Genomic DNA, 26036 nt, shown 5'->3' with positions numbered 1-26036 from the left:
TAGCATCCATGACTTGATGAACAGATTAATAAACTAGCAAGGACGACCCACCAAACAACCCTTAGCCTCGCGGTGTTGCATTCCCGGGTGATCGTAGTTAGCCAACTATCAGTGTTGCATTGCCGAGTGTTGTAATTTTAATGATCTGGTCATAAATTCATTTGACTATATATAACCTTTATTGGCAACATTACTCATTTAATCTATAGTCTGTTCCTAAAAAATTACAATCTTGAACTTTTATGGAAAAAATCCTAATGTAACCCATAGTATATATATGTATTTCAATTACCCATTGCAAAAAAATAAACTATGTTGAGATCTAAATACTACAAGAATTATGGACTAGAATGTAAAATATAGTAGATATATAATAGGAAGCACCGAGAAGGATCTAGAGACCAAGAGTAAAAAACTTTTCCCGTTCTGACTTCTTTGCCTCTAGCACCAGACCCTGAAAATCGTCCAAATATCTCTAGTTTATCTAGAATATAGTATGAGAGCATGCTAATGTTGCTGATCGCAACCCGTTTTTACTGGTTTACTTGCTTTTTGTGTCACTGGGAGCCGCAATTTGGGAGAAGCCATGTCTGTGGCAATTTGGCACGTCAGTGGCGAGGACCCGTTTGGTGGCTCAGCATGGACAGCCCTGGCATCAGTGGCTTGGCTGGTTTGCCAATTCCCGAGTGAGCATAAATCAGCTGGAGGTGCTTGCTCTGTTCCTGTTTTAGCTACTGCTGTGGCTGGCCATTTCCTAAGCGGCAAGCAGTGGCAGGCACGTTCAAGCCAACAACTGGATCCTCTGTTGTAGGAACCCTTCTTGGGTAGGTTTCTTCTTTTTCACTACTCTGTTAATCACCTTGAACTTGAACGTGAGCCATCAATAGACTACTATTTCTGGCACTGCTCAATATAATGTCTGACCGAAGTGCAAAAAAGAAATGTAATAGCATTGACAAGTCGTGTGAGATTTTTAGCAAGATAATATATAGACCAACCCAGGGTGACTGCTGAAATTTTAAAGTATGTTGTAGAACGTAATCCGGTGAAATTGTCAGGACCAGAAAATTGTGTGAGTTGGGCCCATCAAGCTAAATTAATTTTTTGGTTCACATGGGTGTGCGAATTTACTTCTTGCTATTGATAGAGAAAAAGAAAAAGGGAGTGGCACAGACAACCACTACTGGAAACTCGAATTCTTCTGTGTGTGCAAAAACCCACGGAAAAATGCGAATACCTACGGAAAAATATTTTCTGACGGTGTAACCCACAGAAATAGAATGACAGAAAAATTGATTTTTTCCGTGGGTTCACCGTCAGAAACAATTTTTCTGTGCGTCTCACATGCACTGAAAAATTGTGTTCGCCCAGATTAAAAATAATTTTTTCGTGTGTTAATCATCACAGAAAAAAGAAAAAACCGACAGAAAAACGATTTTTTCTGTGCGTTTGTCCCATCAGAGTTGCAGAGGTGCACTCATAGGAAAATTGTATTTTTCTGTCGGTTAAAGGTGAACGCACAGAAAATGTGGGGCGTTAACAGACCACCGACAGAATAAATACACTTACCCATGTAGCGAATTGGATACAATAATTATATAGAAACAATAGCAACAACATATTAAAATATGGACTATCCATAGAGTAATTTCATCACAACATAGTAATATAGCATACATATAAAGATCCAAATGTTTAGCACATTCATTCATAGCATCCGGGCTACATATAGATGAGGTCCAAATGGTCCGGCATCAATACATTCAAAAGCATTACCATCTCAACTCAGCAGTTCAAGTCTCAGCCAAGATGAATAAAATAGCAGCATGCATCATTGAGTCATATTATAGCTAAAACTAAAGCTAACAGATTAGAGCCACCTACTAGTTAATGTGCAAAAGCACAACTCTACAAAAGAAGAAACCACCACCACATCCATGTTTTGCAACTAAACACAACCATCACATTATCGATGCATGATCTCCATTGTTGTTAGAACCTTGATTGTTGCCAACGTTTGCAGCATGAAGATCCCCATTGGTGTGTCCAACATCATTAACATTATTGGCAGATTCTGAGGCAACATGAGAAGAACCAGTTGCCTAAATGTGAACAAAGTTACAACAGTAAGTGGAATTGTCTCCCAACAATATAACACTTTTAGCAAAGCCTCTAAATTTGATGTGAAGTCATTTGAATGTGGTACCATGAATTGGACAAGGTTTAAAGTGTTCAAACTACTGGTTTTCAAGGTGTGAAACATTACAAACCAACATAAGGCCACTTCCTCACTGCAATAGCCATGCAAATTCACTACAGTAGCTATACAACAATCAACATGAGGCCACTTCCTCACTGCTGCCCTGTGTGTTGCCATTCTGAATAGTACCCCACAAAATACAAATTTGTTTCTACTTCCTTTCCATCTTAAAATCTCTAAGTGATGGATCTGACATCTACATAACATGTTGATAGCGGAATGAAGATATACTCACAATTGCTTGCATAGCGGACAAGCGTCGTAACGCTTCTTCTGGTACAACCCTTCCTGAGTCCTGATAAAGTTTCTACAAGTGTATTGCAAGCACAGATATTTCAGATTCAAATCATTAGATAATTCACATATAATCACTATAACACAACATACCTTTGCCGACACTTTCTATTGTAGGCAAAGGGCACCTTTGCCGACAGATAACCTCCCGCGAAAAGTTTTGCCGACAGTTTAGAAACAATCGCGCTAGAAGCCGTCGGCGAAACTTTCGCCGACAGTTAATGGAATCCCCGACACTTTTTGTGTAGCCAAATGGTGCACCTACGCCGACAGTTGAAACCTTTGCCGACAGTTAACACCTATGCCGACAGTTAGAACATTTCCCGACAGTATGTGTGTTGGCGAAACCATTTCCAAGGTATTTGTGAATCATGCCCTGTCCGGCAACTAAACTGTTGGCAAAACTCTATTGTAGATATAGATATAAATACAATTTGAATAATTTGATAAATCCACTGTTGTTCATATAGCTAGAAGGCATCACATTGAGCAAATTCACTTGATTTTATAGAAATAATATATTAGATCTTCCATACATACACCAACTGGATATATATATATATAGGTCAAGTGATGATCATAGTACATAAAGCCATACATATACAGGTCCACGATATAGATTAGTCACTAGCAGACATATATAGACATATACTACAAGTCTTGTACTAACTGGTTATGGCTAAAGCTAAGAGATCAATAGATCATGACTTGGGCACAAAAGTGGCATTCAACGCTTCCATGTCTATAGTAGGTGCAACCAAAAGAACATAACTGCAATTCATGTCTTCCTGCAGCAATTCTCAGACACTTATTGCCACTCCAAAATACTTAAACACCAACTTGGTGCACATATGGTTGCTGCCACTCCAGCTCTCTGATCGAACCTCAAAAGGTTGCCAATCCAAAATACTTGCAACACCACATAGCTTAAGTACCTAACATGAAAAAAGGCAAAATGTTAGTGAAATGTGCTCTATATCATTAACTCTTGCTTTGTTATTGGGTGCAAATAGTGAATCAATATTACTGTACAATGGGCAGATATGCTATCAACTATTTGGTGACACGGGCCCATTATATAATTCCATTCAATCTAGTTAGCAATGACGTGCCAACTACAAGCAGCGAGCTAGGTACCAACAGCTTAACAATGGTATATAATTGTCATCTTGGATTCAACAAGGTCAACATTATTAGCAACAGCAAAGGAAGTAAGAATTCAATGGAGTAACGCAAGCTGCAACAACCTGATACTATCTCTATATAAAGTAGTTATAGCTTGAGTGGCTACTAAACTTACTGAATCAGCACCTCAGTGTATATAGCTTGGGTGGAAATCTCTAGCCTTTGGAGCCTTCTCCGGGACCAGCCTTCGCCTGAACCTGGACGCCAGCTGGTTGCAGCCTTCGCCTTTGTTGGCCGAGCCTCCGCCCTTGATCGGGCTCGAGTGCCTCCACTCCTGTTGTGGGAGCCTTCGCCGCCACCCGAAGGCCTTCGCCATGCCTGGCCCGGCAGGTAAGGCTCCTGCCTGTCCACCCTGCACATCATTCGACAATCACCCATTAAATTGCTTAATTCGATCGTGGTTCCGGCCCGTAGCCTCCGCGGCTCAAAACTATGTCCCAACAGTTTGGATCACATATATAAATCAAAATGTTCAAGTAAAATACCTTCAAGCTGTGATGGCCTTCCTGTGCCACCACCTTTTGAGTGCTGCGGTGACTTCTTGTCATCCCTCAACTAGTAGGAAACAAATATATTACTAATTAGCAAAATATAATGATCATTTTTTTCAAGAATATAGAGAGGTTAGACCATTACTCTGTCATGTGGCCATGCAATGCATCTCCCACAAGCCTCTAGAATGGTGGTGACCCCTTCATATGGACGAGGCAGTACAGCGTTCCTCACAAACACATGGTTAACAACCACTTCACCAAGAGCAGTACCTGCAACAATAGCCCTTGGGTTCTTTGTTTGAACGGCAGCCTTTGCCACAGCGACATCATAGGGCCTTACTACATTATATAGTGTCACATCTCTGCCACCATGAAGCATAAAATATATTTCAGAACACCATACAAAACTGATTCTAAAAATCTATTGCTGCTGACTCTAAATATATTTCTGCCACCGTGTTGCACCACCATTTTTTGCGGCAGTCTGTTGCTTTTTCAAAGTGAATGAATTATTTATGGACGTAGATGCCTTTCGTGAATAAAGTATGGATACATACTTCAAAAAACAAAGTGAGTATATTTACATACTTACACGTACAAGAAGAGAGGAAGCAGTATGTGCACGTACTTATTTAAATATGCATACTTTTACTTGGGCAGTTGAATTTATCAAGTATGTCCATATACCTAAATTCATAGTAGTATGCGTGCATACCTGTACTATTGTTTTTATTAGGATGTATGTCCACATACCGATAGGAAATTTATTAGGAAGTATGTCCACATACCGATAGGAAATTTATTAGGAAGTATGTCTGCATACCTGTACAAATGTTTCTATATACTGCTGCTAGAATCGGGAGGGGCTCAGGACAAGGACAAGGAAATTACCTCATTACGTTGCTCCTCTCAAAGGCCCACTCGTCTACTCAGAAAGTCGTCATCATCATGTTGTAATCAATATGGTTTTAAGTATTGCATTAACCAGTTAGTTTAAATAATTCTTGAAACTGACAGTAAGGTGATCAATCTTGTTGTAATCATTATTTTCATTACTACATTGGGCAGCAGCAAAAATCATTTAAAGTAATTATAATAACATAGACCATACAGATCTGGTACTCATTTCTGATTTCCTATCAGGTGGCTATACAGTGTTTAACCTTGCTTATTTTGTATCAGATTGGTCCATTCTCGACCATGCATGAAAAATCACTTCATTCATGAGCAAATAAGTAGAATACTATGGTCACCTCACAATGTCAGCATTCGTCTCTAGACCTGAAAACAATGTGACATAAAACAGGAAATCAATCCCGTTTCATCAGGGGCAGGAAGACTAGAAATACATTTGAGCTGCAGTTACATTCCTGTAGACTACCAAGTACGTAACAAGTGGTGAATAATTAGAACGCTTTGCGCCAAGTATTAAATGATAATTTCAGGCTTATAAGTTTACATCAGATAGCTGGTAGACATACCAGGACTGAGAATGACTTTGCCAAGTCCTGTATACTGCTCGGTGTAGCATTATTAACTCCCCCCCCCCCCCCCCCCCCCCCCTCCCCCTAAAACATATTCTGTAGCAAATGACTGCCATTTAAAATGGAGAGGATGCTCATGAAGAACAAATACTAAGACCCAAGTTCAAAGAACAGTAGACAATCATGTTAGCCTTCATATGAGCCCAAAGTAAAATCTTAATTGCACATTCAGTAAGAGTATGAAACATCAAAAGGAAAAATATCACATAACAAAATTATAGCCGCATAAGGAAATAGCAAGCAGACAATGTTGTACTTGCAATAGAAAACCATAAAGTAAATTCTTAACATTAAAGGTGAAGTACAGTTCTTCATGTCAAAGAAGTTTCTAGAGTCACTGCTATATCCTAAAGTCAAGTGCAAATGTTATTACGACATTGTACAATATTAGACAGAAAGAGCAAGGGGTCATACGAACATCTCATTAGCTAATTCACAATCAATAGTCTCCAATATTTCATTGCACAAACTAAACGAAGGGCAGAGAGGTACCATTTGAGCATGAGCTAATTTCTTCAGTAGCACCACATAAGCATCAAGTAAGCACTCTGCAGATAGCCACACTTCCTGAAGAAAAGAAAGAACAAGCAATTAAAAATCACAGACAAAGATAATTTTATTGCGAGATTTTTAATTGCTTGTCACAATGTAACACCAAAACTGCTATCATGATTAATCGAAAACATCACAATACATTTGCACAACGGCTCGCAGCATTGCTAGCTACAACATCACCGAGAGTAAGAGAACAGATATCATCCTTGAGTGTTAGTCCATTAGACCGCACAAATACCTGATCATCCCTGCAGCCGAAATGCAGCATGCTGTTTTCGAGCATCGTCAGAATCGGGATTGCGACACCAACCTTCACTGCTGCCACGGCTGCTGAGGCCAGTGCGTCGATCAAACCCCTCGCAAATGCGGCATCCCCTTTCCTCACCAGTGAGTCACCACGGGGAAGATCACGAGACAGCCCCAGCTTCGTCCGCAAGAAGGCGACACGAGCGGACGAGTCAATCCCCCCACCCCCACCCCACCCCACCCCACCCCTCTAGCTCCCCTACCTCGCCGCCGCCAAAGCAGACCGTCGAACGTCCGCGCGGCTGCCGGGAAGGTGGCGGTGGGGCCTTCTCCTCTGGGTCGAGGGAGGCGTGGCTGGATCTAGCCCAGGCAGCCGCACACGCAGCTCCAGCAGTGAAGGCATGGTGGCATGTGTTGGCTGCAGCGTCCGGCGAGGTAGGCGCGGCTGGATCTAGCGCACAGGCAAGCTCCGCACGTGTGGTGCCCCTGGCCACCTGCCCTAGTGGCGGACGGTGTGTGTGGTGGCCCTTTGGCACGGGGGATGTTGGAGGCGGCGGCGGCGGCGTTGGGAGCGGCGGCGGCGGTGTTGGGGGCATCAGCGTGGGGGCGGCGGACGTTTTGGGGCAGCGGGAGATCGGAATAGTGTGCTGCGGGTGGGAGAGTCTTTGCTTTGGCTTCTCAGCTGCCGGCCCACATGCGGAGTACTGCTTGGCCCACACCTGGACAGTAGCCCTACATAGGCTACGCCGACACTTACTAAGTGTAGAATTTTTTGCCGACACATTTCTTGCTAGTAGATAAACGCCGATAGTTAACTTGTAGTCTTACATCCTTATTGCCAACAGATAATTTGATGTTAAAAAGATATACATTTTCCAACACATAATGGGTAGTCAAAACCTGACTTTTGCCAACACATAATTGTAGGCAAATGTGTGTCATGGTGTAGTGAATATTAGTGAAGTATTTACAGGAGCAGTGCACATACTAGTACCAAGTCTACAAGAACTTTGTTTTGCTCTAGTGCATTGTCCTTTTCACGATTCTCATGCTCTATCCTTCCATTTGCACGACATAGCTGTTCCATTTCACGAGACAGGTTTTGCATAGTCATTGAATTTTATGGACGCACATTCTTTCCCTTCCGGCTGCCCTGACATCTGAAGACTTAACCGCACCATTTGCTATGGCAAGACGCCCATGCTTTCTCGGGCCACCACTAGACACATCATATAGCGCCTTTCCATTCAAATATTCCTGCTGCTCAACCTCATGCCCATCCACTTCCATGTCTGCAGCATCTCCATCCTCTTCGTTGCACATTCTATCCTCTTAACAGCAGCAAGGTTGTCATCCCACAAAGACCAGATCAAGGAAACATGTTCTACAGATGTACAGATAGCCAAAACGTGCTAACGAAGTATTCTGAAATTTCTGGACAGGAGCAAGATAGTCAATTAAATAAATCCTAACTAGAGTTCTAGATCACAGAAAATTATGTTCTTTAGCACTTTTGAAAGCTTAAGAAGTTCTCCACATCTTTCTAATTATAACAGGGTGAAAAAGCACAAAGAATCATTGCTGTGCAGATATGAACATAACCTGACAGGAAACTTCAGAAAATTGTAACTCCCAAACCCGATGACCTGAAGTCATGAAATTTTAGGACAGTGAAGATACTTGAATTATCTACAATTTTTGTATTAAGAAGTTCCACAAAATATGTGATTTAAATACTCGAAGTAGTATACACACTAGAACTGTACAAGCAGACATTTTCAGCACACATGTCAATTTTCATAATGAGACATCACATAAATACCATCCGTGTTTCTGCTTTGCGGCTACTGATTGGACCACATCTACCATTGCTATCTAGGCTTTTCAAGCCAGATTTCATCGCAGCAAAAGTATTAATAGGGTTGCTTTCTATGGTCCAAAGTTAGCTTCCTAAAAAATAGTAAATTTTCAAATGAGATATGAATATACTATAGGCTACTAAGTTCCTAAAAAGACATTAAAGAATATACACATGCATACCAATAGTTGTTGTGTATCTGTGAATGGTCTAGATCCTCCTCGGTTTTGAGCAATATCTTCATTACTTGAGCGAGATGTTTGCCCCTCTTACGTTTTACCTTGTAGTCATCTGAGCACCAATAAGCACAAAGAAGGAGTCACCCCTCATCATTCAACCACTCAAGCTTTCCTTGCTTGTATTGCTCATACTCAAGGTCAATATGGCACGCTACTGCATCTTTGATTTCTATGTGTTTTATTTCCCTGTAGTACTGCTTGACAGCATCCACACGGACTTGATACATCATGTCCTTCACCCTTTTCTTCAAAAGGCCTTCTAAAATACAGTCCGCATCTTGCTGATCTCCTGCTGCAACTTGGAACAAACGCTGCATGTGTACAGAACCATGAACATAGGTTTCCGATTCTATAGATTTCAGAAATTTCAAGTTTTAGATGTTGCTCAGAAATTTCAGATTGAACATCTTACCCAAAATTTGGAAACCACATTTTCTCCCCTTGTCATTCCCTTAGCACCAGGATTTTTATGGAAATAATCAGCCCAATCCAGAGCTGGGCGCTTGAATTCATCACCGTTCTCATCCACCTCCACAATCACACTTGGATATTCTCTTCTAAGTATGACCCCAAGCTGAGTAGTGTATTTGTAAGGTGGTGGGTAGTAAATATAACAGAATTGCCTATAAATAAATATTATACAGTAACAGGTCAGCACAAAAGGTTGGCTGCATGGATTATGTGCATATGCTAGTAAAAGAACATCATGTGCAGCTGCTAGTAGATAAAAAAAACTGCACACTTAACTGAGACAGTGATAGATTGCTATGCAAAGAAGAATCAAGCTAACAAATTACTAGCACCAAAGATCAGGAGCCAAAGAACCAAAATGTTCAGCATTGGAATAATCGAAAGTTGATGCTGCTGTAGCAAGAAATGGCATTTGACAAAATAAAAACATTGCATGCCAAGCTACTGCTCTCAATCAAATTGCATAGTGCAAACCTGAAACTAAACAACACACTGAACTAGTGTACATATGTTCTGTTGCCTTTGTGAACCGCAAGATATTGACATACTTTTAGAAATTAGTAAAACAGAGTACTAATGAGCCAATAAGATTAGCATGCACTCACTCATCACCACTTGGTTTAAGAGCCACTTTAACACCACGTGGAGGCTGTTTAAATTTTGTTTGGGACCCTGGCTTCCTTCCTCTTTTTTGGGTGGCTCTATTGGGGGAGCTTCAACAACTGTTGTCGTTTGTGAGGCATCGCCTGCAGTTCTAGAACCTTCATTTGTTTGGGCTGCACTGCTGTTGGCTACACAGCGTGTGTGTCGAATGGAATGGACCATGGAACCGCCTGCACTTTCAGAACCATCATTCCTTTCGGCTGCACGATAAGTGGGTACACGTTTGTTTCGTGTACAGACCATCTACAGTTGATGCAATATGTTAGATCCATCTTAAAACAAATAGTGCATCAGACAACAAATTATTGGAGGGATAGCGAACTAGGAAACTGCTATATTAATAATTATGGGCTGCAGGCTGCATATTCACAAAAAATACTGGACTGCATATAATCAAATATATTTTGGACTGCATATTGCATTAGATAAAGGATTGGAGAGAAAACAACATGAATTCAGATTTAGTAATACTGAAGCACACATGCAAACTGCTATATTAATAATACTGGACGGTTGGCTGCATATTCAAAAATAGTTACATAGGACCTTATGCATAACAAATAGCATAACTAAAACATCTATTTTGGACTGCATATTCAAAAATCATTTGGATCATAAGTTTCTTCATCTTCTTCATCCATTGCTTCATCATCCTCTTCCATTTCTTCCTCTTCTTCAATAGCTTCTTCATCATATTCCTCATCCAGAACAACTTGTTTCTGTATTGCTTCCAAGTCTTTTGGGTCAGTAACCTCATCTAATCCCGTTGCAATTATAGAGTCCAAGGCATCACTCAAATAAATGACAAAGGTGCCATCCAAACCATCCGCTTGGTAGACATCTAGCACTACCCCTTCCATATTCATAGCTTCACTACTGCTTTCATTCATAGGCACACATCCATGTGGAGCAACATGGTAGACAACCCACCATGGAGACAACTCCCTGTTCTTACACGGGCATGACAGATAGTACACTTGAGTAACCTGACTAGCATCACAAATGGGTCAAAATTTGATAATCTTAATGTATGATTGATCTCTACCAAGCCTAGATCTTCAGTACGCCTTAATCCATTGGGTGTTGGATCCAACCCGGAGCAATAAAACAACACCAACTCTAGTTTCATGCTGCCTTCCCACTCAATTTTAATTATATCTTCTATGATTCCATAATACTCTAGAGCATTGTGTGATTCATCAAAAGAAGTTACACAAACACCACTATTGATAGTTGTTAACCCTTCTCTTCCACTCTCATATTTCTTTGAATGGAATCTATAGCCATTGACATCATAACACCCATAGGACCCTAACTCGAGGGCAGTAACCATAGGACATTTAGAATAGAGCATTGTGAATGCTAGCTGATTTCAAGCACTGAAAAAACACAAATTATGTGATAAGTTTTTTTATCATAATTCACAATGTTGGAACAGAACAAAGGCTGAAGTGCATGAGAAAATTACTTGCTCTTTGAACCAATAAAAAAAATTAGACCAGATTGTATACCATGGCTATTTTCCAACCATTTAACCTTAAATCACGATGTTGCTAGTCTGTGGGAGCTATACGGCTCTTGCACTGTTCATTATCAAAGTGTCTACATGAACAAAATTCTTGTTGTGCCTAGAAAATAAAAAAATCTATAACAGAACAGTAATGACGTTTTTGGCAGAACATACGTGAAGAAAGCATCCATCTCTGGCATGTTTGTCAATATGTATCGAAAAACAACCTTGTACTCCTTGTTTGAGAGTTCACGAACACCTCAAGGGCTCATGCAATGACACGGGCATTTAAAAATGTCAAGGTCACATGTACCTTGAAATGAAGATGCACAATCATCATAGCGAGGCACCTTATTTCTAACAGATGGAGCATGGGGTCTATGACTTAGTGTATTTGCAGCTTCTTCAACAAGAAATGCCTCAACAATGCCAGCCTCAACACGAGCCTTATTTCTTACTTTTTTCCTAAGTTTTTGGATACACCTACGAAGTGAGAGCAACGTGTTACAAATAGCTAACTTATGGTCAGTGACATAAATAAACTAGTTATTTGAATATTTCTAGATTTACCTCTCATATGGATAGCACCAACGTGCTAGGACAGGACCACCTAATCGTGCTTCATAAGGCAGATGTATGATGAGATGTTGCATAACATTGAAGAAACCAGGAGGAAATATCTTCTCCATTTTGCAAAGAAGCACGACAACATCTTTTCTAAGCTCTTTGGCACACAATTGCCGATAGAAGAAACTAAGCTCAGCCAAACAACTCCACACATTATCTAGTTAGGGAACCTTTCCATAAAGATGTGATAATCATGACTTTTTAGTTAGGGAACTGCAATTCTTTGAACCATTGCAGGATGGTTGGCTTAACATCTTTGTGAACACTGAATGTACCTCTAGGCGTATCCCACTGCCCATTGCTCTATTGCACCAAATGCATGGAAGGACGATTACATATAATAGCCAAATCTAGCCTAGCTTTCACATTATCTTTGCTCTTTTTAGCTATGTCAAAACATGTGTTCCATGTGGCTTCACCCATATTCTTTTCATTATGCATCACATCAATATTGTGTGGAAGTAGCAACTTATGGAAATATGGAAGCTGCCTAAAACAAAGTACATGTGTCCAATTGTGCAATCTACCATAGGTTTGTGTATCACCAGCAAACTGGTTCACATGGGCTTGCAATTCCTCCCCTGTTAAGTACCTAGGTGCCTCATCAAACACCTTGGTGTTCTTGCAAAAAGCATTAGCTTCATTTGTAAATGGATGATCTTCAGGCAAGAAATGCATATGGGTATCCTCGACAACCACACCCATATGGTCATGACACCCTACCTTGGGTGCTCCAGCCAGAAAAGTTCCCATATGCCATAAAGTCATGTACTGACCAAAGGAAGATTCCTCTCATTGTAAACTCCTTCAATGAAGCATCCCATGATATGACCCCCTTCCATTGTTCTTGAAATTCATCAACTAAGAGCTGCATTAAAATGTTCAATTTTCTACCAGAATGCTTCGGACCAGGAACAACAAGTGCGAGGAAAATATACTCAGACATTAAGAGTGTGCTAGGAGGTAGGTTCAATGTGGTCACAAAGACTGGCCAACAAGAGTAAGGCGCAACATTCACATCAAATGGTTGGAAACCATTTGTTGCTACTGCAAGGCGCACATTTCTTTTTTCCATTGCAAATTCTGGATAGTCGACATTAAATTGTTGCCAAGCCTCTCCGTCACAAGGGTGCACCATCTTACCACATTTTGTGGGACTATATGATCTCATTAACTTGGATGTCTCCCCATGTACATATAGCCTTTGCAACCTATCTGTGATTGGAAGATAGCGCAAAACTTTGCGTGCAACCTTTATTCGCCCTTCCACATATCGATTAGCACCACAAAAATCACATTTTTCTTTGTCCTTGTTATCTTTGTAGAATGGCATGCAATTGTTATAGCAAACATCAATTTTGATATATTGCATACCAAGACCCACTACAAGAATCATGTTAATCCATGATGGAAAATTTTCGTCACGGATCACTGAAAAACCGTCAGTAAACAGCATCTGTGATGGTTTCAGAAATCATCACGGATTGAGCATCATGGATTGACATGCGTGACGGTTTGTCGAAAACCATCACGGATTAACATAAACGGTGACGGTTTTAAACCGTCCCGATAGAGCCCGAGGCCTAGTTAGTCCAGCCCGAACCCATTTCCTGTGACGAAAAATAACCGTCACGAATCAATTGCCACATCAAAGATACACCAGCTCATTTGTTAACAGGCCAGAATCAAAGATGGGCCAAGTTTGGGCCAATTTCAGCCATTTTCGCATCAATTTTTCAGCCATTTTCACAGGCCCATTTCAGCATATTGCAACCCAAATTCATCACTAATTTGTAGCCCACTTTTCAGTCCACTACTACAGCACATATAGCCCATATACACAGCCCACACAGCTCAAATAATTACTGTTGCAACAATATACACAGCCCACACATTAAATAAAATAATACACAGCCCACACATTAAATAAAATAACTCATATTTCCATCCAACAATATATCACATAAATTTGCAACCAACATCAGATTACAAGTATTCATCCAACAATAGTTAACATACAGAAGTGCATACATCCATATAGTTTACCATGGCACAAGCCAACAACACAGAATGCATAGAAGCCCAGCAGCTTGATGCATGTAGCAGCAACAGCAAAATGCGAGCAGCAGCAACAAAATATATACCACCATGTATCGCTTAACTTGGTCGAAATTGACTTGACACAAGTTAGCAGCAGCAAAATGCATCAAGTTAGTGGCAAAAGATATGCACCATGCACGTCTTAACTTGGTCGAATTTGACTAAGCAAAAGGTTAAGTTTTGCTTCCATCTCAGATTGACTCCTCTTCATCTCCTCTCAGTCAATAATCCTTGCCTGCTCAGATTCTTGCACTTTATTTGACAAATCAACCACTTGTACACGAAGCTCAGCATTGGTCTTTTTCTCCGCTTCCAGTTCAGCACTCTGCTCATTGGAAATACGCCGGGCATTCTGGTACCCCACATTATGCAAGAACTGATTCTTCTTGGTGTTCTCAGCAAGCACATCAGCAACAACTTGAGCCGCAGACTTAAGTTTCACCTTCTATTGTTGTAGATAGCTTGTTTTCCATCTGAGTCTAGCAAACAAGTAGCAAAGATGGTTGATGTTGAGAGAATTAAAAATACAAAGATCAAAGTCTGAAAATTATCTTACAATAGCCTCTTGTACAATAGGGGTGTAGCATTTTTTTTGCTGTAGTGGCACTCCTTGAACAAATCAAATGCATTAGGTTCTTCATCATTATATTTGTCATCCTGAGAACAACATATATGCATTAGGTCCGGCATGAATTAAGATGTTACAAAATTTTGGACAGCTACTATTCAACTAAAAATCTAGAAGAACATGTTCAACTATAAATAGGATTAACCTGAATAGTTACTGTTCAACTAAAAATCTGGAAGAACATGTCCAACTAAAAAAAAGACAGTTGCGGTTACAATAACAGCAGTAGCTTATTACAATAGCACCAGTAGCTTGTACCAAATTATACAAAGACAAATCTAAAAAATAGCAGCAGTAGCTTGTTACAATAGCATATGCAGCAGCATGTTACAAATAGCTTAATATGGTGGTTAATAGCAGCAGAAGCTTAATATTTTTTTATGACAAAGGAACCTTTATTGATTAGCAGCAAGCTGCTGCAACAAGGGAGAACCACTCCTGGTTTACATCATACAAAGCCTCATGAAGAGGACATCTACAAATATGTTCGGAACTGATACATGTGAAAACAGCAAGGCTACAATTATCTGGTGAGGCTCTAAAGGCTTGGGAAGATAAAATATGCTTAATATTGTCATCACAAGAGCACAGCATGTTAAAAACACAATATTCTGTAAACTTATCCTTACATTAGAGCAGCAGCATGACAAGTAGTTGTGTTCTTACATAAATCAATACATCTCAAATTCCCTTATGTAAAGTGAGAAAACATTTCAGCAATATGAAAATTATTGATGAGCTTCATATAGAGAGCTTTATCCCCCAGCATGCTTAAGTAACAGTTGCATACATTTATTTATAAGGTGTTTAACATGGCTCACTTACCAAATTCTCAACATGAACCATGTAGGCACGGGATCCGGTTGTGTGATGGTACTTAACTTTCCCTCGGTTGTCTTTGTTCTTTTGACACATCTCCTACATCAAAGACAAAAAATGCATGTAAGGTTGGTGATAGATTAGCATGTACAAGGCATCATTTTGGTTTTTCAGAGAAAACATACCATCTTTTTGGGACTCTTCCATGATTCTAAAAGTTTAAGCCACTGTTCATCAGTCATGCATTTGACAGGAGAAGTTTTTGTAACCAAATGTAGTGGAAAAGGATCAAAATATTCTGCCTTCAGCCTGTATCTTTGTTGGCGGACCGCAGATTGCATCATCTCAATACAACCCTTTTTAACTGTGTTATCCTCCGTGTTTATGTCAAACTTGGCCTAATTGAATGGAAGAACATGTGCAGAAAAGAATATCAATTCAGTAACTTATGGCATAAAACAACAAACAATGGTTCTTATATTGAGACTAAATGTGGAAGGGGCCAAAGAATGTATTTACCTTTAGTTTTCCTAAGAATAAATCAACATACGCAGATGCAGGTTCTTTCTCTTTTGGTTCTTTCTCGTTTGGTTCTTTCTCTTTTGGTTCTTTCTCCTTTGAACTTGATGCAGGTTTTTTCTTGTACAGCTTCCAATGCGGGAGTATAGGCACATGGTTCCTAACTATGATGTTGCATTCACTTGCAAACTTTGCAGCAACAAGAGGAACCACCGGCCTTATATGCCCTTCAGTTATGACAACTTGCAGCTTGCCACGGCGCGCTCGGTTTAACCTTTGGAGACCAAGTCCCATATTATGTCCCCAGGTCCCTTCTCTCCTCTCCCCCTAGTTGTAAATGTACATTGAAATTAAAATTAAGTAGGTGAAGCAAACATTGATCCATTGAGGCAATATGGAATATGAAAAATAGAGGAACAAACTATCACCTTCGTTGGCAATCTGGTTGTCGTCACCATGTTGGGTAATGCCATCAGCTATACCAGCCACGATGGTGTTGTCATCATGCTGGGCAAAGCCATCTAAAAAGGGCAGCCAGTAAGAATGCATTCATCATACAAACCTAACTTATAGAATGACAGTAAGAAACCATCACCTCCATCATCCATTCGGCTATGCTGATTAGGCCAGTCAATTGCATCAGCCCCAGTGGTCATGTGTGTGTTGTCAAGTAGAGCAGAGTTATTACCTATAATTATTGGCAATAATTAAAGGTTAGTTCATCATGTTACCTAGTAAACAAGGCACACAAAGGAAAAGGTCATCTGCTATACAAATCTGATGCCCAGACAAATTAAGAAGTACATACATGCTATAAATAGCACATTGCATAAATTACATCAGATTTGGATACATATATTTTTTTTTGAGGGGAATCAGATTTGGATATATAAAGCATCATACAAAAAGGAGAAACAAAACAAGTTTAGACCCACTTAAACAAGTTCAGCCCACTTTTTAGTGTCAAACAACAGATTTCAAAAAATAGTGAAAATTGGTTTCATGAATCTTTTATACCTAAAACTCTAGTTAACATTTTCACAAGCTAAACAAGCATTAAACTTGGATAAACAGGTACAACACATAGACAAACTTCATAGATCAAGTTAAACATTTTTCATAGCTGAGTCATGGTAATGGAGTGAGACTAAGTAATGTGGCAGTAGAACTGGCCTTCAACAGCATCCTGTGCTTGGTCATCTAAGTTGCCAACAAGTTCTCCAGCGTGGCTCTCATTAGCTTGCGATGGAGGTGGCACAGAAATTTCACTTGGTGTTAGCCTTGCATCTTGCTGGGCATTGTTTTTCTTTGTCCTTGTAACTCTAGGAGATGTTTGGTCTGCAAAAACTCTCTTGCGAGACTGAAACTTGACTCCACCAGGGTGGATTCTTGAAGGTTGGTTGTTAGTTTTCTTGTGAGTCTTCTCCTTAGAGCACTGTTAGAAATGAAAGCATGTATTAGTCCACATAGCATTAGAGTTAGATTGAATTAGGAAGGGAAGAAAAACAAGTTAAGACTTGACAACATGGAGGAATTAGGACCTTAGAATTCTCATCGTCAATCAAATCTCCTTCATAAGTATTATCCTGCAGGCCGTACTCGGCCAACATTTTGGCATAGGGATCAGCAAGTCCAAGTTCCTTCAGCCTTGCACTGTTCTTCATGCATTCTCTCAGGCGCTCCATTTCAATTGGAAGCAGCCCTGGTAACAAGATGGAAAAAAACAAGACCAACATATCAATAATATTATATAGTTCACAACCAAAATGACTAAATCAAAGCATCAGTACTTCAGTGAAAGTTTGTGTAACAAGAAATAATTTTGGAACACCAGAATGACTGAATCAAAGCATCCCAAACTATGCTGAATACTCTACAACAGGGATTCACATTAACATTTCTGTAAAACAAACTAGAACTGAAGCCCCCTAAATATTTGGGATATCTATGATACATGCTGACATACAAAAGAAGAGAAGAATTGATATATCAATCTGGAGTGCACTCAGATCTTTCAACAAGGATTTTATTCAGGAAAGCATTTGCCAAACAAGTACACATGCTACAGACATTATATCTAAAATTAACAATAGTGAAACACATCCAGATGTAAAATGTCAAAAAAATTTCCAGCCTGGGCAAGACAAGGCTTCCAAAGTACCATTGGTTCCTCAAACCAGCAACTAAAGAGGTGATGTTAGGACTATACCTGCTATCCGGCCTCCTTTCGGTTTATTTGGCACACCCTTCGGCGCCATAACAGCTTTTTGCGGCCTGGGATGCTGGTGGCAGCGTTCTGATCCTCCCAGCAGCAACGATGGGCATGGCGGTGGAGCAGTCCTTCCAACAGCGACGGCGGCGGGTTGAGATTGAAGTCGACGACGGCGGCCGGCGGGGCTTGAAGATGATGATGGCGGTGGATCTCCCGGGGCGCCCGCGGCCATCGAGGAATGGCTGCTCCAGCAGGTGGCCGGCAGGACGTGACTTGGAGGCCGAACCCAGGCACCCTGCTCCTGGAGGTGTGTGGCGGCCTCCTGCTCTTGCTCCTGGAGGTGGCTGGAGGCCGAACTGAGGTGGGTGGCGGCCTCCTGCTCCTGGAGGGTGGGTGGCGGCTGGAGGTGGGTGGCAGCTGGGAATTAGGTTTTGGAGCCAGAGAGTGTCGACACATATATGTGGGTGGGGAGTGGAATTGGGAAGACCAAGGTACCCCTGATAAAATCTGTAATAGCATTGCCTATATATTTTTAATCTGTATGCAACTTAGGGTAGTAAGGTCAATTTGAACCACGAAACATTTGGGGCTGGCGCACATTTCACTTGAAAGCGCGCTGAGCCGCTTGGGCGTGCGGGAACTTTCTTTTTTCCTGAAGCTGAACATTGCCTTTTATATTTGGAACCTTCTAGATAAGTATATGTTTCATAGGAAGGCTATATTTGAGATTTGCTATTATGTAAAATAATAATTGATAAAACTATAAGGGTTCATAATGTTGTGAATGACGACGATCAAACGAGGAAGAACGCAAAATCAAACCACAGCGAGACACAAGATTTAACGTGGAAAACCCTCCCAATGCGGAAGGTAAAAACCACGGGCGCCAGCCAGCAAACACTTCTCACTATTTTCAAGAGTCGGGTTACAACGCCGTATGGCGGCTTTAATAAAAGTGGAAACCCTAACACAGGGTATATGTACCGTACCGCGGGGGGCCTCCGCTTCGCTTCGTCAGAAGTCGGCCAAAAATGATGTGGACTGAATTTGGAACATATTCAACACATAATTTCAAAATTAGTGCTTCTAGCTAGTAAGTACTGTAAAACAGTGCATGATGCAAATTTGTTCCCCTTGAATTTATCCCATTCTTTTCTCAAAAAAAAAATTATCCCATTCCATCGCTATTAGTCATATTCCACTAATTATTTTGTCGGAATTAGGAATTTGGGCCAAACAAGCATCATGTAAGTGCATACACATAGTTTATCATGTCACGATCCCTTTATGTTGATAGTAAATTTGGTCGTATTCCACCAATTCTTAGTAAATCGGGCCAAACAAGTGGCATATATGATGCACCCACATAATTCATGCATGTTATGATCCTTTATGTTGGTAGTACATTGTGTTCTCATTCTATAGCTATTATATATAGTCGTATTCCACTCATTTCCGGAGTTTTTTTGGAGTAAGAAAATTGGGCCACACAAGTAGCATGCATGTATGATGCATAGACATGGTTCATCATGTCATGTTGATCTCTTTATGTTGGTAGCGTGTTCTAGTTTGCATCATTATTGGTTGTATATTCTGACTATTTTTTGAAATTACTAAACCAGGCCAAATAATTAGCAATATATATATATATTGCACACATGTATGTAAAGTGTTTGGTTTGAGCAATGACTCTATTCTAAGTGAGGTGGTGCATTATGAGAGCATTCCTCCATTTTTTTTGAATTAGTAAATCAGGCCAAACAACTAGCAACATATGATCCACACATATATATAGAGTGTTTGGTTTCACGAATGACTCCATTCTAAGTAAGATGGTCATCCGTCATCATGAACCTAACCCTTTATGTTTGTAGGATGTGTTAACAACCGACTCAAGCAATGTTTTAGTGCCCAAGCACGTTGGCATGAGACAACGACAACAAAATCCATGCTAAATGTTCTAGTGTTGCATCCATATACAATTTTCATGTTGCCACGTTCGTCATCACAGTATTGAAAATCCAAGTTCAAATACATTGAGTCGTTGATGCATTCATTTTATTGATTCATAATTTTGTGTCCACTTTAGCATGAATTGGTGTAATATATTTTTTAAATATTTTGAGGCTCAACTAGCAATATATGCGAGATTTGGTCCAATTTTAGATAGTGAGGCCCCATCAGTCATTGACCACTATGGAGATTGTTTTCCCAAAAAAAAGGACAAAGAGAGAAAACACACCAAGCTTCCTTCAATCCTCCTCCCCCGACTCCGCCGTCTGCTCCCGTCCGCCGCCGCCTCCCTCCCTGCCCGTCGGACGGCCCCCCGCCGCGCTCCCCTCGGCCGCCGCGCCGGCCGCATCCGTCGCTCTCGCGTCCACATCCGCCGCCATCCGCAACACCCGCCACCTGCAGCGCCTGGCCTCTCCCCAATCGCCCTGTGCAGCTGCTGTCACCGGCCGGCCGGCTGCCCAATCCCCATCTCGCTGAGCCACCGGGTCACCGGGTCCGCCGCTCCCCAATCCGCATCTCTCTCAGGCCACCCGTCCGCCGCGCATCCTGTCCGCCGAGCCACCAGGTCCGCCGGTCCGCCACGCGATGAGCACGGCAGCGAGGAGGTTGGTGAAGCACCGCCGGCCAGGTTCCAGCAGGTACGTGTGCTGCGACAGCCGGCCCCGGCTCTCCAGCAGGGTGAGCACCGCCGGCCAGGTTCCAGCAGGGTGAGCGCCGCCCTTGTCCTCGATCATGAACATGCCGAGCCTTCCTCTGATGGACGACAGTAGAGGCCCTTCTTCTTCGAGCACCTGCAGGAAATTAACAAATAAGTGATCGATCATGCAGCTCTTCCCTTTGTTCTGACATATGTTTTGGTTAAACTGAAACTGAAGAATCGAAGGTTGTCTTTGCAGGTGCCGGGAAGTTGCAAGCTCTATTTGTTTGCTGACAAAGATGATTGAGGACTGATGCAGAATGGACCAGATGATGTGATTACTGAAGATGTCAAAGATCATCATGAATGTATTTCTTGTTGTCATTGTTGTATTAGGCACCGAGCTGTTCCTGCCAACTGCCATAGTACTGAAGAGAACAGCCGAGCGTATGTGTCGACAAGGAGATGTCAAAAGATTATCAACATAGGGCAAGCTGTAGAATGAACCTGTAGATTGACAAATGAGCCTGTATATATATATATATATATATATATATATATATATATATATATATATTTGTGAATGCATTGTTATTTTGAGTTGTAATGGCTTCTGAAATGAACCTCTGCTGATTGACAATGCAAGTGCATTTCATGTACTCCTGTGATTGGCAATGGCCCAGTGAAATGAGCCTTTTGTAATGACTTCTGGAATGAAAAAAATGATGTTTTTGGCATGATTTCTGGAATGAAAAAAGTGCTAGTAATGACTTCTGAAATGAGCCTATCTTCTTGACTGATTGAGTCATTTTCATGAATACTGTAATGAAAAAGTGCATGTCAAGAACTACCTAGCTGTGAATTTTTTGCATCCAACAGTGAACCAAAACTTGAAAAAAAAATCTGAGTAACCATTGGTTACTTCGGCTTTGAACCAAAACTAAAAAGAAATTATACATAAATTCCATAGCTGAACATGATCTCAAATACAAATTGAGGCTATCCATAGCTGAACATGATCTCAAATACAAACTGAGGCTATCTAAAATAGTAGAACATGGTCTCAAATACTAATTGGGGTCTCAAATACAAATTGTGCCTTACAACAGAATATTAAAACATAAAATTCCAACAGAGCCTTGCAGCAGAACAACTATTCATCGTCACTGTCGACCTCCATAAGTGTGTCGTCTTCTTCATTAAAATACTCCATAAGTGTGTCGTCTTCTTCATCTTCATCACCAATGACGACATTCACTTCTTTGCTGGACGCTTTCATCAACCGGGCAATTTCAGCAGCTTCAAAAACAGGGCCTGGCTCATCCTCTCTATTTAAAGGCTTATCATATATAATGTTAGAAACCGGTTGTCGCGGACCCTCCTCATCATAGCACTCGTCCTCTTGATATGCAGCAGCATTAACCTCAGTCTGACTTACATTGTAAAGATGCCTATGGTCAAATGTCTGTACAACTTGCCAATTTTCACCCAGCCTTGTATCTGGCAAATAGAAAACCTTTGTAGAATGAGTGGCCAATATAAAACAATCATTCTTGTACCACAGACTTCCAACATTGATGCTTCTAAAAAAGCCATCATCTTTAAGTGCAGTCCTCTTCCCATCTAGTTTGAACCAGTCACACTTAAACAAAACTACGGACCTCTCCTCTAAGTTATAGTCCAACTGAAGTATCTCTTTTATGTTTCCAAAAAAATCAATTATCTGTCCATTATGTGTAGCTTGTGACATTACTCCACTGTTTTGTGTCTTCTTGTTCTTGTCTCGGTTAACAGTGTTAAACCGCACACCATTCACTATGCACGAGGAGTATTTTCTAACTCTCAAATCAGGACCACATGCCAAGGAGAAGATATCAACATCCACCACTTCTGGATTTGTACTATACTTCTTCAAAATCTGCCACATGCATGCAACACACATATATTAGAAAAATAGAAGTTAAATTATGCAATATATAACTTGACAATGAACACTAACATGGTTCCTAAACCAGGTCTGAAATCCTTGTCGAAGCATTCTTTCAATGTTAGGCACCCCCTGTGTCTCTAACTCTTCTCTGAACAGACTGCAGAAAAATTATAAATTACTGTACAACACAAAAGTATCATATAGATGTCTAGAAGTAAGTTTATAGAACATACTTGACGTAATCCTCAACTTGGGCACAGTTGTTCAGCACAAACCACACCATTTGATCAATGCCATTTTCATCAAATACATATTCAGGTGCAGAAGTAAAATTAACTCCATGCCCAAAAACATCAACACCATAAGCTTCTTCATTGGAGAAACCTTTATTTCATGGCTCCCGATTAAATCTTGTTTCAACATCGTCCATGTATTTAGAGCAAAATGTCAGACACTCATCAGCAATATATGCCTCAGCAATTGAACCTTCTAGTCGTGACCTATTCCTCACATATCGCTTCAAAGTATATAGCCGCCTTTCAATTGGGTACATCCACCCATATTGCACAGGACCCCTGAGCAATGCCTCATCAGGTAAATGTACAGCAAGGTGTATCATCACATCAAAGAAAGCTGGAGGGAAAATTTTCTCAAGCTTCACCAAAATTATAGGGATTTCTTTCTTCATTTGATCTAGCACATCCTTGTTAAGCGTTCTGCTGCACAATTCCCTAAAAAACCTCCCTAACTCAGCTATTGCTTCATAAATATCCCTGTCCAGAAATCCTCTCATGGCAGCTGGCAAAATTCTTTGCAAAAGAATGTGACAATCATGTGTTTTTAGCCCTTGTACCGTTGTTCCCTCAGCATTTAAACATCTTGAGATGTTGGACGCAAATCCATCTGGAAACTTTACCTCCTGTAAAAAAGCACAGAAAGCCTTCTTCTGTTCAGTGGACAAGGTATATCTAGCATGAGGCATCTCTCCATCCTCTCTAAATTGCAGCTCCTTTTTAATACCCAAATCTTTCAAATCAAGCCTAGCTTTAGCTGTGTCTTTTGTCTTGCCCTTTACATTGAGAATTGTCCCAATTTGGTTCTCACATGTTTTTTTCAATGTGCATCACATCAAGATTATGTCTCACCTTTAGCTTTTTCCAATATGGTAACTTCCAAAAACTAACCATCCGGCTCCAAATTTCCACATGACCGCCTTCAGAGTTGGAACGCTTCCTTTTCCCAGTTCCTTGTGGCTTCCCAGGTCTGACGTCTTTAACTCTCTCCAATTCAGCCAGTAGCTCTTCCGTACAGAATTTACCCGGTGGATCGTTGCTTTCATGAAGTCCGATAAACTCATTGTTTCTCCTCAAAGAATGTTCCTTTGGAAGGAAACGGAAGTGCCCAAAATAACCAATCTTGCTTCTTAGGGCATATGAAAGAGGATGCTTGTCACAATGGAGACAAGCAAAATAGCCCTTTGTTGTACGCCCTGAGAGAGTGCTCAACGCTGGGTAATCATGGATGCACCACAAAACTGCAGCACGAAGTTTAAATGATTTGCCAGTAATAGCATCATAAGTATCGACACCTGTCCAAAGCTCAAGTAAATCCTCTACAAGAGGCTGTAGAAATACATCGAAGTCCTTCCCGGGTGATTTCGGACCTGGAATAAGCAAAGCCATCATAAAGGTTGATTCCTCCATGCACTCCCACGGTGCTAGGTTGTATGGCACAACAAGCACAGGCCACATGGTGTATTTTGTGTTCTTTTCTGAAAATGGATTGAACCCATCAGTAGCTAGGCCAAGTCTAAGGTTTCTTGGATCCTTTGCAAAATCTAGATATTCGAGGTCGAAATCTTGCCATGCCTCACCATCAGCTGGGTGGCTCATATTCTTCTCATTGGGCTGCCGCTTTAACTTGTGCCATTGTGCCGCTTCTGATGCTTCTTTGGTCGAAAACATCCTCTTTAGCCTAGGTGCCAATGGAAAATGCCGCAACACTTTTTGTGGAATCTTCTTTCTTTCTGCATCTTTCCATCTCGAGAGACCACAAACCGGGCAATTGTCATGCTTGTCATATTCCTTTCTGAACAACACACAATTATTGTAGCACACATGTATTGATTCATACCCTAGACCTAGTTCCTTTAGAATACCCTTTGCTTCATCATATGATTTTGGGAGTGTATTGTGTTCTGGGAAAGCATCAGCCAATACCTTCATGTGTGCAGTAAAAGCAGAATTGCTAATTCTATATAATGACTTCATATGTAGAAGCCTTACCACCAAAGAGAATCTTGAAAATTTGGAACATCCAGGATAAAGTTGGCGCTTTGCCTCTCTCATGACAGTTTTCAAAAATGAATCTTTATCACAAGGTTCTTCAGCACCAACTTCATTTTCTACATCTGGCCTTGCCTGTGCCGCTGCATTCTGTAGGTCTCCTAAAATCCCTTCCAAACGATCACCATAGTTGTCATCCTCTGTCACACCGACCCCATGTGTGGAACCATCATCATCTTCATGCATATCAATAGGGGAAAATAGTTTGCTATGCACCCAACTTCTATCCATCTAATCAAACGTCGCAGATAAACCACAATGAGCTAACTGCTATAATTCAAATGCTACATCCAACAAAATCAACAAAAAAAAGAGAAGAGATATATACCTTGGCTGTCAGTAGGAGTTCAGGTGAGGCAGATGGGGATCCCCTCGGAGAGGAGGCAGCTGCTTAGCGTTTGACGATTTCAGGCGTGCTCGAGGCCGTAGGAGTCCACTCAATAGTTGGATTTGTCACCAGGTGGATGCATGGCCGCACTCGGCATCTCTCATTGGTGCGGCAATGGAGGGCAGCGGCGCTGCGGAGCTACAAGATAGGGTTGGAGCCTTGAAGGGCGGCGGTGATGCGAGATGTTGCTGGTGTGCAGCGGTGATGCGGGAGGACGCGGCAAACGAGGAGGCGACGGTGCTGGACGGCGCGGCGGTGGTGGGCAATGGCACGGCTCTTGCCTAATCTCGCTGTCGGCAGCAGTGTTTGAGTCCAGCGGTGGTGGCTGAGTCTCTGAATCGCGGCTGGTGTCTAACTGAGTCCGTGAAGGAATTGAGGAAAGGGGAAACTTCTACATTCATCAACAAAAAGAAACAGAATTGTACTCGGTCACACACAAGTTGCTAGCACAGTGGTGAGGCGTACGTGTAAGTACCTCAAATGGTAAGACATGTTTCTA

General features: G+C 41.2%; 3 pseudogenes; all 3 read right to left on the bottom strand.

The window, feature by feature from the left end:
* Positions 1–1961: 1961 nt before the first annotated feature.
* On the bottom strand, positions 1962–8478 carry LOC136488175 (uncharacterized; annotated as a pseudogene).
* A 5415-nt stretch (positions 8479–13893) lies between these two features.
* On the bottom strand, positions 13894–18456 carry LOC136488174 (uncharacterized; annotated as a pseudogene).
* A 3571-nt stretch (positions 18457–22027) lies between these two features.
* Positions 22028–25131, bottom strand: LOC136485946 (uncharacterized; annotated as a pseudogene).
* Positions 25132–26036: the final 905 nt, after the last annotated feature.

The sequence above is a fragment of the Miscanthus floridulus genome, chromosome 10 (genome assembly GCF_019320115.1).
Source record: "Miscanthus floridulus cultivar M001 chromosome 10, ASM1932011v1, whole genome shotgun sequence".
NCBI classification, from domain to species: Eukaryota; Viridiplantae; Streptophyta; class Magnoliopsida; order Poales; family Poaceae; genus Miscanthus; species Miscanthus floridulus.
Note: the sequence above shows the minus strand (reverse complement) of the source record. Positions and strands in the feature narration are given on the sequence as shown.